The 16844-nt window shown below is 37.0% G+C and overlaps 1 protein-coding gene and 1 pseudogene across 1 annotated transcript in view; both read left to right on the top strand.

The window, feature by feature from the left end:
- KHDRBS2 (KH RNA binding domain containing, signal transduction associated 2) overlaps positions 1 to 16844 on the top strand; it is a 525516-nt gene that overhangs the window by 460049 nt on the left and 48623 nt on the right. The window lies entirely within an intron of this gene.
- On the top strand, positions 10776 to 15574 carry LOC102742849 (actin-related protein 2/3 complex subunit 2 pseudogene; annotated as a pseudogene).

Genomic DNA, 16844 nt, shown 5'->3' with positions numbered 1-16844 from the left:
TAATGAAAATATCTGGAAGAAAAACTTCACATTGAAAATATCCCATCCATTAACTCTGTGGGTTGAAAAACATTGCTATCATTTCAATACCTTACACTGGCCTTCAAAGTTACAGTTTAAGAAACATTTCCTTAAATTCATGCTTGTTAGATGCCTCTATGTACCCCTAACTTTTTCTTGCTTCTATTATTTCTTGACTTAGATCCATTCCACAGTCAGTAAGTAGCTTCCACAGCCGATGCAGCATTTTCTTTCAATAATCAATTACAAAGATTTATAAAAACCATGAGCAAGGTCCTCTGTAAGATCCTGCGTCAAGTGGGAAGGCTGATGCCAAGCAATGTAAGACACAGTCCATACCCGAAGGACAGTTACTTCTATGAGTTCCTAAAATCCTGCCCTGTGTGGCTCTAAACATAGTCTGGGTTTGTAACCCTTGATTCTCCGACTTGTACCTCAATTTAGAGAGAGACAGGTTCTGAGAAGTAATCATAGGCTCACTTGCTCACTTCCGGAACACGATGCCCGCAGCACACATAGGACTCAGGCTTGGTGAGCTCGCGAAGCTGAAATACTCTCTTGCCCCGCTCATGAATAATGGTACAGGTCATCAGTGTATTTTTTGCGGCCCTGACCAGAAGCTGTGGATCAGGTGTTTTGTTTTGTTTTTTTTAAAGACTTTATTTATTTATTTGAGAGAGAGAGAATGAGAGACAGAGAGCATGAGAGGGAGCAGGGTCAGAGGGAGAAGCAGACCCCCTGCCGAGCAGGGAGCCCGATGCGGGACTCGATCCCGGGACTCCAGGATCATGACCTGAGCCGAAGGCAGTCGCCCAACCAACTGAGCCACCCAGGCGCCCCAGGTGTTTTGTTTTAATGCAGAAAGCTTCTAGCTTCTCACCTGCTGAGAATTCCAGTTAAATTGTTGCCTTTTTACTCCTCCAAATCTGTTAGTTCCCTATGGCTGCGGTAACATATTACCACAAATTAAGTGGCTTAAAATAATAAAACTTTATTCTCTCAGAGTTCTAAGAGTCCAGAAGTCCAAAATCAAGGTGTTGGAAAACCTGGAGAGACTCTTCTTCCAGCTTCTGGTGGCTGTTGGGTTCCTTGGCTTATGACTGCATCACTGCAGCCTCTGCCTCTGTGGTCATATTGTCTTTGTGGGGGGGGGTGTGTGTGTGTGTGTGTGTCTGTGCGCGAGCACTTGCGTAATCAACCTCTGCCTCTCTCTATTAAGGACACTTGTGAGAGTATTTAGAGCCCATTCAGATTAATACAGGACAATCTCCTTATCTCAAGATCCTTAACTTAATTGCATCTGCAAAATCCCTTTTTCCAAATAAAGTAACATTTACAGATTCCTGGGACTGGGACATGGACATATTTTTGGGAGTCATTATCAGTCGACCACACCATTTTACAACACACATTAATTGGAGACGTGGGTAACAGATTTGAAGCTTTTTCTGCACGTCTGGACCAATCCCCACACTTCCTCCCATCTCCATACTTTCTTCTCTTTCCATATCGTCCTGGGGAAGAAAATACAAATCTCAACACTACACAAATATAAACAAATGATCCGCAATTTGTTTAGCATAACCATTACTGACTAACTCAGTGGAGCGGACTGACTGTAAGTTATAATCTCTTCTCTGCTTAAAGAAAGATGTTTATATACATTCTACTCAACAGTTGCTATTACCTGTCCAAAATACCACCCTCTTCTTTCTGAGAAGTGCTCATACAGTTTTGAGGGTACCAGACCATTCAAGTCATGACTCCTCACCCCCCAGAAGTAATGGTAGGTACGAAGAGAAGCATAGGATCTTCGCTGATCACTGAAGTTTGAAAACCGAAGCTGAGAGAGAAACTTCTCTCTATGGTTAGCTGCTAAATAATGTGACTACAGAGCAGTGAGTGCCTATGTTCCCTGTAAAGTAGAGATGCCCGAAAGACAGAAAGATGAGAAATTGAAAGAATAGGAAAGGGGAAGGGATGGAGAGGGGAGAGAGTGAGGAAGAACGACATGAATGGTGTGTTTATTGCATTCTTAGAGCTGCCTTTCCTTCCAGTCTGTGAACTACCGAATCCAACGTAGTTCTAGTTGGTTTTCAGACACATACAGAGCCATGAATAAAATGGCCATGAATAAAATAGCCAATGAAAGTGAACTAAGAGCTTAAGTCCCAGTAACTTCTGTAAGTCTTTTTAAGTTACTATTAATACTATTATTGCAGTCCAAAACACATCTTATTCAAACAGTACTATAAATCTGTCTCAGGAAAGCCTGCCCTGACTACCTTATTAAAATTTCCGCACCCACTGCCCCATCCCAAAAACTTGGCTCTAATTTTTTTCCAGATATCTATCTCCATATAGCATAATATATACTCAGTTTAATCACTTTGTTTATTCTTTATCTCCACTATAAGCCAGCAACTAGAATATCATCTCAATTTATAGAGAGATTTTGGTTTTATTTATTCATGTAGCACAATCACTGAAATACTGCCTGGCACCTTGCAGACACTCAAAATACACTTGTCAAGTGAAATAATTAGGTTTTCAGTTTGTTAAAGTCTGTAATATTAGAGACAAATATTGGAGAAAGCTAATGGAATGAAAGTTTAAAAATAATGCAATTGAGTAACATATCTTTTTGTATTTCAGTTACAATTGTGTTGGATATTTGGCTTATAGAAAAGCAGATTTAGCACACTGATTTGATGGAAAAACATTAGGATTTAGAATCAGCTAAAGCTAGGTCAAGTCTTGTCTGATATCTATTGATCTGTGAGATCTTGAGCAAGTTACTTAAACCCTATGAAACTTACTCTTCTCATCTGCAAAATGGGAAAAGTAATCCTTATCTTGCAGAACAATCTATGTGCCATCAAAATGTTGAATGGGACTTTCAGACCTAGGGCAATCTGAGGAGACTTGGCCTACACGCCAGTGCCAGATGTGTGATGTCTCAGGGCCTTCCCACTCTTGCCTGTGATGTGTGGTGCCTTCCTGTTATGGCCGGTATGGTGTCTCGCCCACCTCAAATTCCTATGTTGAAGCCCTAACACTCACTACATTAGAATATGACTGTATCTGGAGATAGGGGCCTGAAAGAGGTAATTAAGTTAAGATGGTAATGTTAGGATGGGCCCTAATCCAATATACCTTGTGTCCTTATGAGAAAGGAGATTGGGACACAGACACCAGGAATGCACTCACAGAGGAAAGGCCCAAGTGAGGACACAACGCGAAGGCAGCCACGTACAAGCCAAGGAGAAAGACTTCAGAAAAAACTGAACCCCTGACACCTTGATCTTGGGCCTCTAGCCTCCAGAACTATGAGAAAACTAATTTCTGTTAAACCACCCAGTCTGTGGTATTTTGTTATAGCAGCTCTAGCAAACTAATACACTTCCCTCAAGTTTTTTCTGCCAGCAGGCCCTCCCATCAGAGTGTGCCAATTTGGTTAATCCCTAGAATTGAATTAACAGCTTGTTACTCCTTTTCCGGGTGAAATCCAGCACTATTCAGCATTTAGGTGTTATGTTTGTTTAGCAAAAATGTGATGGGTTGCATCATGGACAGTTTAGCCGTGTGTTATTTAGCTGATGGTTCTGTTCCCTTTTCTCTGAGCATCTTTCCCATCTGTGTGTCAAATTATAAAGTTTGGGCTCTTGCAATAGGACACATATATTATCCCTGATGTAGGAATCAATATATAGAAACTATTAGTAGTTGCAGGAGTTGGGAAATTGAGTATAAATTTTGAAAATACAGGGTTATTCAAGAACTTCAGAAGTTGAGTCATTGGTCCTTTAGGTACTTAGTACTTTACTTTTTTTTTTTTAAGATTTTATTTATTTGAGAGAGCACCCACATGTATGAGCACAAGCGGGGAGGTGGGGAGGGAAGAGGGTGAGGGAGAAGCAGACTCCCGGCTGAGCAGGGAGCCAAATGCAGGGTGCAGGACTCAATCCCAGGACCCTGAGATCATGACCTGAGCCCAAGGCAGACGCTTAATTGACTGAGCCACTCAGGCACCCCTACTTAGTACTTTACTTTAGAAATTATATAAGGATATCCTCAGTTGTAAAATGAGTATGCATAAAAGTAGTAGCCTCCTAACAATTAACAGAGTAATCTATGGAAAGTGTTTAGCACAGATCCTAAAATATGTCACTCAAAATTCTTTACTGTACTATGCCATATTATAAAATATTATCTTTGTATATTTCTGTTTGTTATGCTAATAATAGCAATAACATTACAATTACTATCATAGTTTACCTTGTTTTTACTATAGACATAACACCATTTATATGCAAGGCAACTCAAGATAAAATCAGAAACATGGGAATTTGACCTCGGAAAGAACATTAACATTTGTCAAATTTGACTATCCCTGGGATGATTTATTGCCTCCTAGTTCTTTTTTTTTTTTTTTTGGCTTGTTCTTCTTTTGGTCATAAATGAGAAGAGGGAGGCAGTTACTCCCTGGTAAACAAGGAAAATACAAGAGAGGGAAATAAAGAAATGTTAAAGGCTTAGAAGGGAAATATAGAGATGGGCGCCTGGGTGGCTCAGATGGTTAAGCGTCTGCCTTCGGCTCAGGTCATGATCTCAGGGTCCTGGGATCGAGTCCCGCATCGGGCTCCCTGCTCCTTGGGAGCCTGCTTCTCCCTCTGCCTCTCTCTCTCTGTCTCTAATGAATAAATAAATAAAATCTTTAAAAAAAAAAAAAAAAAAAAAAAAAGAAGGGAAATATAGAGGCATAGAATCAGAAGATGGATTTGTATGGGAACACTTGATTGCTTTCCAAAGAAATGGGCCAGAGCTGGTGAGCAGAGCACCCTGGTGGATTAGCGAGGTGAATGGGGATAACCGACGGTACCTGTAGCTAATCATGGTCCTATGAAAAGAACAGTGGAAGTTCAGAAAAGCCCACTATGTGCTACGTGGCTAGAGGAGTCTTTTTCTTTTTTAATAGAAGAGTCTTAATCAAGGAGATTTAACAGAAATCTAGGCAGTAGACTGGTCTGGCTTGTTCCCTTTGTTGTTCTCTATATTTACCAGTCTTTGTACAAGACTCACTACTACCATTCTGCTTCCTTCATTTCTGTTACCATTTACTGGAACAAAAGTAGCCATTATTCACTGGTCTCAGATTTAAACATAACACAGAGTTTTAAAAACTGACCTTTCATCTCTTGTGATGCTCTTCTCAATCCTGACTTTCTTCTCCCTATGTTTATATCCTCCTTGTGGCAAGAATGTTGTTTTGTTGTTTTGGTTCTTTAAATAAATGGATACTATCACACATAACATGTTTCTGGTGACTTCTACCCTTTTCCATACAGTAATCTTATTTATACTTAAAATAACTCTTCACTAACAGTACACCGTATGTTAACTAACTGGAATTTAAATAAAAACATGAAACTACAAAAAAATAATAAAGTTCATTTTGAAAAAAAAACCTCTTCATTATCAATTCTGTGAATGTTGAAAGCCTCCTCAAGCATAAAACACAGAGATCATTCTATTAGTTTATAAGGAAACAATAAGGAATACAGCAGAACTGACAACAGAAGGGCTGCTTTAAGACAGCAGTCTTTAAATCACCGAAGATTCACACATATGGGGCTATTTGTCTCCTCTTTCGTTAATTTTTTTAAATGATTATAAGAAAGGCGGCACCTAGGTGGCTCAGTCGGTTAAGCATCAGACTCTTGATTTTGGCTCAGGTCATGATCTCAGGGTTGTGAGATCGAGCCTGGCATCTGGCTCCACACTCAGTGGGGAATCTGCTTGGGATTCTCTTTCTCCCTCTCTCTCTGCCCCTCCCCTTGCTTGCACGCTGTCTCTCTCGCTCAAATAAATAAGTAAATAAATAAATAAATCTTTTAAAAAAATGATTATAAGAAGGATAAGTGCAGAATCAGAAAGTGTTTTTCATTTCCCCTAAGCTCATTGCTCTTTGCTATTGTTTGGATGTTTACATATTGAAATTTTCTCAGAACGATCAAAGATTATTATGTCATTAATGGTATCTTCATTTTAGTTATGAATACTCCCCAAAAAGTCAGTTTATTAAAAATGCCCTCCAAGTTCTCAGTCCATTTCATTCATTAGAAAGCAAAATCACTCAAAATCAAAAGAGAAAATCAAGGATAATTTATACAATGAGACAGAAAAGATGAAGGCAGAGTGGAAGGTAGATTCAAAAGATACATCATTTTTGCTATCAAAATGAAATCACTTATAAAATCTAAATCTTTTGGCTTTTTCTCCTTAAGTTTGAACTGAAAAAGAAAGCAGACATTAAAAAATTTCTGACAGCTGAATATTTCATATATATATATTCACTAAGTGCTTCAGTGTTCAGTATGGCCACTTAATCTTAAAATTAAAATTAATTAAAATTAAATAAAATTAAAAATTCAGTTCTTCAGTCACACCAGCCACATTTATGTACTCAACAGCGACATCTGACTATGACTACCATATCGGACAGCACAGAGCACAGAAAATTTCCAACATCACAGAAAGATCTATTGGAAAGCACTGCACTAGGATACATAAAGTCTCCAAGTATGAAATACAATAGGAATTTTAACATTATAAGCCAATGCAATGTTAAATTTGGAAAGAAATGAGTTGCCACAGAGTAAATGAATAGTTAATAGAATAATTCAGCAATCTGAATGATCCTTTGATAGAAATTTGAGTTTCTGGGCACCTGGGTGGCTCAGTTGGTTAAGTGTCTAGCTTCAGCTCAGGTCATGATCCCAGAGTCCTGGGATCGAATCCCACATCAGGCTCCGAGCTCTGCAGGGAACCTGCTTCTCTCTCTCTCTCTCTCTCTCATGAATAAATAAATAAAATCTTTAAAAAAAAAAGAAAAAAGAAAAAAATTTTGAGTTTCTATATGGCAAACTGATATCTTTAGCCCGAATAGCTAACATTTGGGAGTTATAATAGAATACGTGATGTTTAATAAAGCAGAATGCTCTCTACCATGGTTTATGAAACATTTTAGATTGAAGTTTTTAAAGAAATCTCATGTAAAACTTAAAATACAGCTAGTCCGGTTGCAGTGAAGATGGAGGGTCCCTGCCTGCTCAGTTGGCACGCTGCGGGTTTCCAACATAGCTTGAATCATGAGCCCCAAGGACAGCCTGAGCTATCTTAAAAAAAAAAAAAAAAAAAGCAGATTCTGACCAGAGTAGGTGAGAGTAGTTTAAAAAGTAGACTAGTAAAGATCAGAACTAAAGCTAATTCAGCAGTGAGACCCCTCCCTACTCAATGTCAAAATAAATATTTTATGATTAACTTAATGTGAATGTTTACATCTTCTCCATGAAAATAAGCACTGCTGAAACAGAAAAAAAAATCCAGAAAAATGAAATCAGGAAATGTTGTCATGACTAAGAACAGGACCAAGTTTTAGAAGACAACCCATATTTTTCACTAGAAGTATCAGAAGGTTAAGGATGAAAAGAAAGGCATTGTTGTATCTTGCTATATTTCTAAACATAGTAATCTGTAAAGATTAGAAATTCTTTCCCCTTTGGATAATAAAATAATTTTGCTTATATATATAGTACCATATAACAGAAAAAAAAAATCACAAAGATGAAGATTACTTAACTGGCTTACATGAAATCGTTATTTCATTTTGATATGCATTTGCCTGATGAATAATTTATTAGAAAGTGATAATTGTATAAAACTAAATACAAAAATTGCTTTATTTATGAATGTAAATGATAGATTCTTAAATTGTTTTTTAATTGAAAAAAAATGTTACTAAAGATCAGAGCTCAAATATTTTGGGGGAGAAATACTGAAAAATATTAAACAGATACATCATGCCATTATACTCTTGTTCTGCAAGCTATTAAAATCCCTACTTTCACAACCAAAATCATATCGCCAAGAAGTGTGGCAAGAGTCATTATAGGATGTTAAGATTTCGGATTCTGTTTTCTTTTGTTTTCTAATTTATGCCCTGCCATGCACAGGTTGAATCCAATCAGCTACAATGATGTTAACAACTTTTTAGGCTTTCATTTCTTAGAGCCTGAAACAACAGCAGCCTCAAGGCAACTAGATAGATTATTGGAGGTAAAAAGACATTAAAAAAAGAAACTCTCCCCCTTTGTGGCCAGCCCACTGGGTACCTATGATTAGAAATATATGAAGTTATGACAGTGCCCTGCTATTCATCTTTAGCCTTTTGGTACTTATGAATGAAAAACATGAATTGTCTTCTAAAACTTGATCCTATTTTAGTCATGACAATGTTTACCAATTTTATCTCTTTTTCTGTTGAGTGAGTTAGAAGGCCTTAGAGACTTATAACGCTGATTTTAAAGCATTTGCTTTGGGTTCTATTCTAAAGCAGGATGGATGCTTATGATGCGAAGTACATAAAGCATCCATTTAAAATGGTTCCATTAGCAAACTAACATTCATTAGTACATTGCTGTAAACTTCCAGTTTCATTAGTCATAGTTCTGTTCATTAATTAGATTGAACATACTGCTGCCTGATTTCTAAAGTGTTAAGAGGCATTTATAAAAATGGGGTGGGGGAAACCTATTGACAAATGAATCCTCTTAAGAAACACAAAGTTAACAACATTTCATGGCATATTAGGGGGAAAACTAAAATATTACAGGATGTCCAATTTAAGTTATATCATGGAAGCATTTTGTAAATAGCTACTACTTCCCTCTGTCTTCACCAAGCAGCAAGTTTTATTATTTTTAATGTAGAGTTTGTGATGTACTTTGTTTTATTATACAGTTTTTTAACAGAAAAAAAACATGTTCATGAATAAGAGTTATCTACTTGGTAGAAATGGTCTTACAGTTCTTTGGGTGCTTTTAATATCCAAAGAAGTTAGGTCTCAGAAATATGCAATCTCTAACCTTCATGTAGAGTGTACATATAAATGGAAAAGCTGATTAATAGCTACAATCTACACAGAAAATGAAGGTATTATAAAATACCCCTTATTAGGGACTTATTCACTGATTTCCATAGAAAACTTTCTGAAAATTCAAGTTTTGCCTCCTTGCAGAGTTAGGCTGTTAGGTGCAGTGAATCCCCACCGATTATGTGGACCCTTATGTTGTAGGATGGTTTTGAACAGATAATGACTTCCCACAGCGAGTGAGTGAACGGACCTACTGCATCAGTAGCAAAAGCTACACGTTGGGGAGTATCCATAACCATGCTGCTCCAAACCAACCAGCAATCTGTAATAGGCAGCCCTTCTTTCCGTGGGAAAAAAGAAATGGAACTTACTATTAAAATCCCTTCTGTATTGTAAGAAACTCATCTATACAGCACCAAATAGGGAATGCATGATGAAAAGCAGGGAGATATTCACATAAAAATAAAACTTTTAAGAAAAGAAACATGAGAAGGCATAAATAATCCATAATTTAGGAGATACTTGTCATAAGCATTGATCATTACATCCTATGGGAATATTGACTATTAAAACATTGGCATTCTGTGTTTAGTTTTTTGTTTTAATAATATTTTATGATGTGTTTTTAAATTTGCATTATTACCAGGAAGTGTTATTATAATAACAAAAGATCATATATGAAGTGGATTTTATGCATTTTATGATTTAACTCATTAAGTTAAAAAAGGAACATATAAGAATCAACCACACTTCATAAAGAAAGTTAAATGTCAAGTTCCTATCTGACCTGTTAATTACATTCAATACCATTGAAGGGCAACATTTGCAAATTGCTTCTGTGCCTAATATTTTAGTGTTTGGTGACAAATTTATGATCTTGACCCTCATAATTAAATTACTTAATTCTAGAATATTTAATGGTTCTAGATTGCATATTGTCTTTATTTTCTTTTTCTCTCAATTGTGTTAGAAAATTCCATATTATTTCCTTTTATTTTCTTTTAATACCCACTGACATTTTACAGAAAATAAAACCTGACATGAGAATAATGACCAAATGCTAAATCTGTCACCAGTGCTTGTTAAATTTAAAAGTCTTCGAAGAAAGCATAGGTATATACAAAGTGAGGATGACATTTCATATCATTTAAATTTCCAAATGATTTTCTTCTGGAAGCCATGATAATTTACTAGCATCATAAGACATTTTTGCTTCTCTTTAGTTGATAAAAACATGTTAGTTTTATAGTTTCTAATATTGGTATTAGGTTGGACTATAGAAAATTGACAGTATTTGATATTTTTGACCTACAAACATGACAATTTCATATGATCCAACTAAACTTTTTATTTTATTTATTTATTTTTTAAAGATTTTATTTATTTATTTCACAGAGAGAGATAGCAAGAGCAGGAACACAAGCAGGGGGAGTGGGAGAGGGAGACGCAGGCTTCCCGCAGAGCAGGACCCCGGGATCATGACCTGAGCCAAAGGCAGACGCTTAAGGACTGAGCCACCCAGGCACCCCACCAACTAAACTTTTTAAATAGGTAAATTCATTACAACACTCATTAACCAAATTGTCAGTAACATTATTTAATATTTTGGAAACATATGTATGCATGTCTAAACTGCGGTCAGAGATGTTCTAAACTATTATGAGTGATAATTCCCTTTTTGAGTTACAAGAAATCTTCAAACACTCGACAAATGAGCGCTGATTAGAAAACCTCTATATATCGAGGAAGTTTAATATATAATCTATTTATGTTTCCATTTTTGTCAACATGTTTTGATTTGGTGTCTGTGGGGGCAGTAATGGGCACACAGAGACAGCCAGAGATTCTCACAGGTACATGTCAAGGTTAAGAAAATACATTGGCATGGGGACTTTTACGACAGGCTTTTCAAGAAATAACATCTTTTTTTTATGAATTCAAGACTGATTTTCTTTTTAGAGTGGGTTCTTCTTGTAGAAAACATGATTCTATTTATTACAGTGGATGCTTGTACCTTCCATTTCCTGGTGAGATAAAGACCAATTAAAGAGGGGAGTGGGACTTCTAACACTGTGTTCACATAGAGTCTGGTGCAGCCTGAGCTTCTCATCTCAGTAGATAGTCTGAACAATGGTTGTTATTTCAATTGTCATCTCTCTGCTGATGACTTCCAGAGCTCTATTTGAAGCCCAGACTGTCTCAGCCTCAAACCCCTATGCCCAGTTGCCTCAAACTAACTCTCCATGACATCGAGGTCATCTGCTACTTTTCTAACTGCCTACCAGGCAGTTCATTTAATCGTCTTTGGAAGAAAATACCATCAGCCAAAGCTTTCCCAAGTTTCCGTACACAACATTGAGGAGAGTTCACTGAAAAATTACAAGGCATGTTAAAATCAATATCAATTCAACAAAAACCAAGAGGAAAACATAAAGGCACTGATGACAGATGTTGGAGTTATCATCCAGGGGTTTTACAGTATGATTAACATATTCAAGAAAGGTCGGCGGGGGAATGGAGCCTCATCCCAAAAGACTTGGAATTTTTAAGAATCGAAGAAAGTTACAAAATGCAGATATATATATTTTGTCATTCCATCCTTGCCTATAGGATACAGATAAACTCCTTACCACGTCATAGGAAGCACTTCAAACCTTCCTCCTATCTATTTCTTGAGCCCAACTGCCTACCATTTCATAGACATTTTGTGCTTTAGTTACATTCAACTGCTAACAGTTCCCTAAACACAGGACTTTCTTTTGATGTTGCCGAGCATTCACACTTGATGTTCTTGGAAAGTGGAAAGCTCTCACACTACCTGCTAGTCCATCTAGAAATACAGATTTATCCACAAATAACCATCTCAACTAAGACCTTTCCTTAGACATTCTTGCATTCCTTCCAATGTACTCCCATAGCACCTATTACATACTCTATTAAATGCTTCCCATCGGTATTTCAATTTTTCAGAAATCTATTGGTCTCCTGTATGTAATAGGCCAAGAGCAGGGGTGTGCTACAACTGACTCGTGCTGGCTCACGAGACCCCTTGTGAAATGTTTAGGATTTTTGTGAATTGGTTGCTAAACCCAGCTATTATTAAAAATTAAGTTAAACTAACTTAAAATGTATTGAATAGAGCACTGGGTGTTATACGCAGACAATGAATCATGGAACACTACATCAAAAACTAATGATGTGCTCTATGGTGATTAACATAACAGTAAAAAATAAATTAAAATAAAAAACATAAAAAAACCTAATGATTTATGATGATTAATGTAACATAATAAAATAAAATTTAAAAAATTTAAATAAATGATATGAAAGACAGAGATAGTTAATATTTTCAAGTTCATCATTATCTGATTATTTTATTACAATCTATGCTCTAGGTTATTTATGTCTGCTGCTTCTGTATGGTGGAAATAATATATAATGGTGTGCTACTGTTCATCTCTTCCCAAATTTGTTGCTTTTCATGTTGATAGCTTAAAATCAGCCATGGTAAGAGTATTTACACCACAGATACCAGCAAATGCCAAAAGCTAGGACTTGATCTTTTGTTATTGATTATGTAGATTTAAGAACACTATGGAGAAAATATTAATAATGCAGATTTAACTTAAAATTGTGTTATGCCTATAGCCTTTACAGTGTGAACAGAACACAAAATTGAGGAAATGTTCTAGTATGTGAAAGCCATTGTCCAATTCAGAACAAAGTTGCTCACATAACTGACAAAGAAATAAAGTTGACATACATATTTGAGGTTTTCCTTTTATTTTACTTGCCAACATAAATGAAAATTTCAAATGACATTCGGGTCAGATTTATAATGTTCATCAATACAAGGGTGTCTTATTTGCTGAGTAAGATAGTCATCACCCAGGAGATGTCATTCTGTTGTCTTCTTGCTTCCATCATTTCTGTTGAAAAATTCTGCTTCGTCTCTTTTTGTTCACTTTGAAGATAATATACCAGTTTTTCTGGATGCCTTTGAATTTTGATTCTCAGCAGTTTTATTAGGATATTCCTAGGTGCATTTTCTTCGTATTTATGCTAATTAAAATTCACAGAGTGTCTCGGAAAAAAAAGATGGTAGTCATATTTTATCTGTTTTGTGATTTATTGTGGTATCATTGCAATATCAGAATTATAAAAACTGATTTTTTTTAAAGATTTTATTTATTTATTTATTTATTTGAGAGAGAGAGAGAAACAGCATGAGAGGGGATAGGGTCAGAGGGAGAAGCAGGCTCTCCAACGAGCCGGGAGCCCGATGTGGGACTCGATCCCAGGACTCCGGGATCATGACCTGAGCTGAAGGCAGTCGCCTAACCAACTGAGCCACCCAGGCGCCCTAAAAACTGATTTTACAAGAGATAGCAAGTCACACTGAAGTTGTATGTGTATAAAACAAAATAAATTAGATATTTTATCTGTAAGTTGTGTGCAATAAATTTTAATATAAATTAAATATACAATTTTAAGTATAAATTAAATTTATACATATTTACAAATTTGATTTTTATTTGTAAATTGTGTGCTTATGTCAGTAAGATTTATAGTGAAATTATGTATACATACACACACACCACACACATACACACATGCATATACTTTTTTTGAAGAGGCATTTGTTAAACATTTATCAGAACACACAGGCTGAGAACCTCTCAAAGACAGGAATTAAGTCTTGTTCTTCTTTTATCTCTATTGCTTGGATAATAAATTCAGTGGTTAATATACACTCTGGTGAATTACTATTATTTTAAGCCTATATATAGAGAGAGAGCCATTATTTAGATTTGAAACCCAAAATTGGTGCAGAAATCATGGTTCAAGATGAAGTGCTTAAATCAAATTGAAAAATTAGTAGGCATATTAAGGCAGAGAAATGTATTTTCCAAAGCAGATTGGAAAAGGGCTGGCTTTGTATAACTATGTGCTTATAGTAATACACATCTATCCTGTATGCTGCCTTTCCCAGTATAAAGTGTATGTATAAAGTGACCTATAATTCATGGGGAACTACAAAGAAATCCTCCTCTTCTTTCACACTGTAGCCTTCACATCAGGCTACACTTCACATTGTGACTTAAGCAAATTGTAGAGGACTTGATGAAGATCTGGAAAATAGCCAAGATTGCATTTCTTAAGGATCTTGTAAGGATCTTTAATTTGGTTCAAAGAATAGAAAACTAAAGAATTTATAACTTCACAGATATGAAGGAATTCAAGATAGAAGTGATGTTCTTCATGACCATGTTCCAAAAAACATGGTCTTTTTTCGTTGGGCATTTTGTTTTTTTGTGAGAGATGCCAAATCATCTGTCTTCAGCTGGAAGGAAATAACATTAAAACTTTTAATTGCAGAAGTTGTTTTTCCCTTTCACTGGGACATCAGATATAGAAAATTCTACTCTGAGACCCTGATAATTTAATTAGCATCTAAAATAGTCTTGGACCATCAGCCATTGTTGGGCAGGCTGGGTTCAGGCTTGAGGGCCAGCCGCTGCCATATTCCTGCTGGAGGTGAACAACGGCATCATCGAGGAGACACGTGAGCTCAAGTTCAAACACGTGGCCACTGGGAACAAACAAGAAGCAGTAGAAGTAATATTTGCAGATTTCAATGGAGTCCTCTATCATATTTCAGATCCCAATGGAGACAAAACAAAAATGATAGTATTTCCTTGAAATTCTACAAAGAACTTCAGGCACATGGTGCCTGATTAGTTATTAAAGAGGGCATACGGCAGTTTCTTGGTAAATCCCCAATCAGGATACAGTGTCTCTTTGCTATGTGACCTTGAAAATCTGCTGGCATCCAAGGATTCCGTTGTGCATCAGGCTGGCATATTGACACTAAATTGTTTTGCTTCTGTCTTTGAAAAATACTTTCAATTCCAGGAAGAGGGCAAGGAAGGAGAGAACGAGGCAGTTATCCATTAGAGGGATGATGAGACCACGTATGCTGAGTCTAAAAAGGACAGAGCCACAGTAATCTTCAGCACAGTGTTTAAGGATGACGACTTTGTGGTCATTGGAAAAGTGTTCATGCAGGAGTTCAAAGAAGGACACAGAGCCAGCCACACAGCCCCACGGGTCCCCTTTAGCCACTGGGAACCTCCTCTGGAGCTGAAAGACACGGACGCTCCGATGGGTGACAACACTGGCTCTGTGACCTTCGTGCTGTCCCCTCGCCGCACCAACGCCAGTGCTCGAGACATCACGATCCACACGTTCTGGGACCATCTGCACTACCACATCAAGTGCACTAAGGCTAGATTCACACACGATGCCGGCAAAAACGGCGACTTCCTCAAGGTGCTGAACCGCGCATGCCCAGATGTCGAGAAAAAGAAATGAAAACAGTCCCGGGGAGACCGTTTTCGTACCGCTAGATCTCTGGGGCAGGAGCAGGCAGCTGCGGGCAGCGGAAGGCTACTGGGTAATCGTAGTTTTTCATGTTGCGCGGCTTCAGGTTCTTAATGGGTTCTCGGTTTTGGTTCCATTTTGTACATGTTTGGAAATAGTCTGCAGAAATGAGCTGTGCTGGCAAGGACTTCATACTTCTTAAGAATTAAAAAAAAGAAAAAAAAAGAATCCCACTTGATCAACTTAATTCCTTTTCTTTATCTTCCCTTCCTCACTCCCCTTGCCTTCTTCCCCCTCTTCCAAGCTGTTGCACCTTGCAGTATGTTGCTCGGAATGAGTTGCAGGATCAAGCAATCTTAACTTGTTTTCTTCTAAGTATTTGAGTTCAAAACCCCCGTATCTAAGAAATACAGCTGGGGTCATTAATAAAGAAAATCTTTCTATCGTCAAAAAAAAGTCATAATTTTTAGTACAAATGTGTGAATAGGCTGAGACATAAGATAGTAATTTCTTCAGGGGCACCTGGCTGGCTCAGTCAGAAGAGCATGTGATTCTTGATCTCAGAGTGGTGAGTTCAAGGCCCACCGTGGGTACAGAAATTACTTTAAAAAAAAAAAAAAAGTAGGAGCACCTGGGTGGCTCAGTCCTTAAGCGTCTGCCTTCGGCTCAGGTCATGATCCCAGGGTGCTGGGATCCAGCCCCACATCGCGCTCCCTGCTCAGCAGGAAGCCAGCTTCTCTCTCTCCCACTCCCCCTGCTTGTGTTCCCTCTCTTGCTGTGTCTCTCTCTGTCACATAGATAAATAAAATCTTTTTTAAAAAAGTAATTTCTTCAAAGGAAACAGCAGAAACAATGGAGCAAAAATGGGAAAAATATGTTTTGATTTCTTAGTTGAATATTCATATTTAAGTTGAATCTCTTGCAGATACTGACTGGCTTTTTAGGGAGCATGTCTATTTTACTGATTTATCTTAGAACATTACCAGCATGATTCATAATTTTACTTGTCCTAAGAAAACTATATAAACATATCAAATGCTAGAAAACAAAAATAAATTATGTGTAAGTCTCCACATTTACTTTCCCTTCTATAGTAAGGACAATTATTTGGGGACCACTGCCCTATATACCTTATGAAATTGTGCATTGCCAGGAAAGAGTTCTATATGTTCTATGGATTTTTGGTGTAAGACTTTAAAAAAAAAGTAAAAGTGTGAGAAGGGAAAGTATAATCGTCTTCCACAAGCTAAATGGTAAAGCTATTCTTCATAGAGATAATACTATTGTATAATCATCATTTGAAATATTTCTCTTTTAGTGGTGATTGATTTGAGTCAATCCATATCTACTCTGGATGAGAATACTCTCCTTTGTGCTAATTTAACAATTCAATACATATTTATTGAGAAAATATTCTATGAATAAATTATGCTAAACACCATAAGGCATCAAAAAAAAGGTGATTAACTATGATATAGTCCATGCTTTTCAGGACCTTCAATTC

The sequence above is a fragment of the Leptonychotes weddellii genome, chromosome 8 (assembly GCF_054177405.1).
Source record: "Leptonychotes weddellii isolate Sample4059 chromosome 8, ASM5417740v2, whole genome shotgun sequence".
Taxonomy (NCBI): Eukaryota; Metazoa; Chordata; class Mammalia; order Carnivora; family Phocidae; genus Leptonychotes; species Leptonychotes weddellii.
Note: the sequence above shows the minus strand (reverse complement) of the source record. Positions and strands in the feature narration are given on the sequence as shown.